The sequence below is a fragment of the Triticum dicoccoides genome, chromosome 3B, assembly GCF_002162155.2.
Source record: "Triticum dicoccoides isolate Atlit2015 ecotype Zavitan chromosome 3B, WEW_v2.0, whole genome shotgun sequence".
Lineage (NCBI taxonomy): Eukaryota > Viridiplantae > Streptophyta > Magnoliopsida > Poales > Poaceae > Triticum > Triticum dicoccoides.
Genome location: NC_041385.1, coordinates 793,567,906 through 793,571,743, shown reverse-complemented (window position 1 = coordinate 793,571,743; position 3,838 = coordinate 793,567,906). Strand labels below are relative to the sequence as shown.

The window sequence follows — 3,838 nt, the reverse complement described above, 5'->3', positions numbered from 1 at the left end:
TCAGTGATTTGCGCTTCCAGTAGCGTTCTTCGTGTGGATATTTGATCAGGTCACTACATCTGATGATGCTTCCTTTCTAGTTCAAAATATGCATTCACCTGCCTTGTTATTGCAAATCTTCATGCTTTTCCTGGTTTGGCGTGTATTGGGTAATTTATATGCATGAATTTGCAAGAGGGATCCTACTTTCTTGTGAACAATCTTAAGCATTTGTGTTGAACATGTTCCATTCCCAATGTGGCAGTTTCTTCTACTATTTTTTCTTTGCGTTCTTGAGATACGACATAGATAGATGAAAATTCACAGAACAATTTTACTAAGTCTGGTGCACAAAATGATTTTGTTTGGTTGACAAGTGACTATGAGGGTAGCTTGAAATGTGAGGTTTCGCCAGGGTAAGGCATGGATGGATATTATTAAGAAAATACTATCTCTTTTGTGTATTTATTATATCATATATGCAAATACCATTGTTCGACGGGATCTTGTACTACATATAGTACGAAAATAAGGAGAATGAGTAGTAAAAAAAGTTATCTAACGATGACTTGTACAAGTAGCATTGTTGTGAGTTCATGGAGCAAGGAGTGCCGATACACATACATATACATTATATAGATGCATGTGCATGGTACGTGGAGTACTTTGGGTTAATTAAGTGAAGGCATATTAATAAGTGGGCTAATGGACGAATATTTTATTAGTCCGACGTGCATGGCCCATGCATGGTTGGCTTAGCACGGCATATGAATGGCAAAACAACCGGGAGAGACTAGTGTAGAATCTGGGCTTACAGTGAAAGAATAGAAAAAGGATCCTGGGCCATTGGATTTGGGATGTAGGGCACAAATTAGAGAGGAGGGATCTGTAAAGATTATTTGCGAAACTTTCCCTTTGCTTCCCACGAATTTTCTTGAGGTCCTTCTACTTCTACGACACAGCTCCCTCTCCGGCTGCCCAGATCCGGTGATTCCCTGGTGGACGACGACTACTCCACGACCGCTCCCTGCCTCCTCCCCCTCCCACTCCGGCATCCAGGTTGGATGACTCCATCTCCCGGTCACCCCATCGCTGCGCTGCACATCGTCGTCAGAGACCAAGGCGCCGCCGCCACGGCGTCCTCCTCCCCGGTGGCCGCGGGTGCCCCGCCCGCCAAGCTACCCCTTCTTATCTTTCCGGAGGCGATCTGGTAGTGCTCGAGCGCGCGGTGATGCGGCCACGATATCCTCCTCCCCGGTGCTCCTAGATCTAGCAATAGCTCACCGGAGGCAAGCCGGGGTGCTCGATCTGCTCGCCTCCTTCGCCTCGCAGGCTCAGCAAGCAGAATCAAGGTTAGCTCCGTTTCTCCCATTCCCCTCCCCATCTCCCTCCTGTAGATTTCTCTCCAATGGCAGCTCGTATGGGTTCGGTAGCCTTTTTCTTTCTTCCAGCTGAAGTCTCCTCTCATTGTGCCTGGAACCTCTCTCTGAGACCAACAGGTTTGATCGCCTTGTCACATATGGTACATATGTCTTACTGTAATTTGGTTGATTCCGGTTAGTGTTCTTTTTCTTTAGGGGAGGTACGGATTTGGATGTAGCTCACTGGCCAGGAGAATCTGCGGCGCCAGCAGACCAATCTAATTCGTAGGTGCTGAATATGCATACAGTTATGTAGTATGTGCAATTTACTTGCTCTGTTTTTTATGGGGATTTTGGAATTGTTCATACATGCATGATCCATATCCGTTCTGTGATTTCCGTTGTCTATTTCCTGATGACCCAAGTGTGTTTTATTTTCATCTTTCTTTGTCATGATATAGTTGAAGGTCAACCGCTAGCCCATTTGTGCAATTCACTAATTTAGTTGTGGCTGCTTGCTCAAAGTCTATTTTATAGATGGCCAGCATATTATCGTGGGAAAATGTTTAACTGCTTTGGCTGGAACGAAACCACAGCTGATTATTTTGAAAATGCATCATACCACGCTGATTTATTATAATATCGTGCGTCATCAGGTTTTGGCATATACTTTCGAGTTATATATCGCCATGCCAAGTTGCCAACTAACTAATACATGGTTATGTTTGAAGAACAATGTTGAGTAGTGCAAGGTTACACCAGCACAGTTTAAACACATCTTTCTTTTTGTTGATAGTTTTTTAGATAGCTGACTGCTTATGCCCAATGGTAGTTTAATCGGGCATCTTAAATTTTCTAAGAATCACACCGCTGCGGCGCAGCACACTTAGGTTGTTGGCTGCTAGTTAGGAACAAAAGGTGCATAAAGGTCCAAAAGCAAGAAATGATTTGAGTCGTAGTGCATAGAGGTGCTTAATTTCCATCTCTTGAATTAGGCCATTCCAAAAAATATCTACTCACTGATTCTCCATTGTGAGGCCATAAATATACCTGTAAAATTTGGATGTACACTTGAACAAGTTCAATAAATCACGGAAGAGCGAGAATATACACTTGTCTCCATTATTCTTTTCTAAGATCATTGCCTGAGATATTATTTAGTATGACTTTGAGATTGTAGTGGTTTAGTAAGTATAACATTTTTATTTTCAGTTTGCATTCATTCTAACGTTTCGCTTGAAAGAAACAATACTCTCGTTGGGTGTGCCTTCTAATTTGCAACCTTGTAATTGGAGATGAACTCTCAGTTTGTTATGTTTCATGACACTAAGCTTTGGGTACGATGGTTAGATGAGAGCTCATTGACCAGTACTAAGCTCTGCCCCTGCCATTCTACTGCTACATCTTGATGTGAAGTGGAAGAAATTAGCACGACGCCGCCTTTAGGAGGGCCCATGTTACCAAAAAAAACGGAAACTATGTACCAACACTATCAGGTCAAGAATATCTTGATGTATGAAACATTCTATTAACCCCTTGTTTGATGATGTTTGCTCAAAATTTGTTTACAGCTGTGGAGTTGGTCAACAGCGTTCAAAATAAAGATTTCAGCGATGCTACCTCATTTGCAGAGATTAATTCTCCAATGCTTCTCATTGATGATTTCAGTACTCCGAAAAAGAAACAATCATTCTCTAAAGAGGTACCTACAATGCTCACAACCTGCAATACTCGTAGAATGTGCATTGCATACGGCCAATAGTAGTTGAATTTTAGTTTTCTTCAAAATATATTACTAGAAGTGACATACGATCAGATTTGTTCCTGCTAGTACAATGATTTGTTCTTGTGCTCAAAACTGAATGATTTGTTTGGTATCATCTTTTTCCAGCACATGAAGATTCATGAGCAAGAAGCACTATCAATGGATGCAAGCTTTGGTAGCGATGCTTATTCAGCGGGGATCACTTCACTCCTTCATACTCGGGGTTCGATGTTCATGTCGTAGAAAATGATATGTCATGTTATGTACCAAGTGATATATGTATGTGTCTTGTGTACTCAAATTAGGATGGATGGCGTGGAACCAAAAAAGTTTCTGCCTAGGATGATCCTCTTGGACATGTATTCAAAAATTCGTGTTGGACATACACTGCTATATTTGTGTCTGGGTCCATCTTTGAATTTACTACTAGGAACAGAATGGTTGTGACGATTTGAAGTAGAAAATGATCATGCCATGATATGTACCAAGTTTGTGTATGTATGTGTATTGTGTACTCAAATTAGGACGAATGACATGCACTGAAATTTTTCTGCCTAAGATGATCCACTTGGAAATGTATTAAAAAAACCGTTCTTGACATATACTCCCTAGTATATTTGTGTCTGGGATGGTCCAGCTTTTTTTCCCGAAACGGGATGGTTCAGCTTTTGATACACTAGGAACAGAATGATTGTGAAGATTTGGAGTTGTCCAGATTGAATATGAGAAGTTG

At 41.5% G+C, this 3,838-nt stretch overlaps 1 long non-coding RNA gene across 4 annotated transcripts; it reads left to right on the top strand.

The window, feature by feature from the left end:
* Positions 1-951: 951 nt before the first annotated feature.
* On the top strand, positions 952-3,604 carry LOC119282281. 4 transcript variants are annotated; one of them, XR_005138677.1, is made up of 3 exons: positions 952-1,331; positions 1,557-3,042; positions 3,232-3,604. It is a non-coding gene; the product is annotated as an uncharacterized LOC119282281 (long non-coding RNA). The 4 variants fall into 4 exon arrangements; XR_005138676.1 differs by having other exon boundaries at positions 952-1,478; XR_005138679.1 differs by having other exon boundaries at positions 952-1,629; positions 2,912-3,042; positions 3,232-3,602.
* The last annotated feature ends 234 nt before the right edge of the window (positions 3,605-3,838 follow it).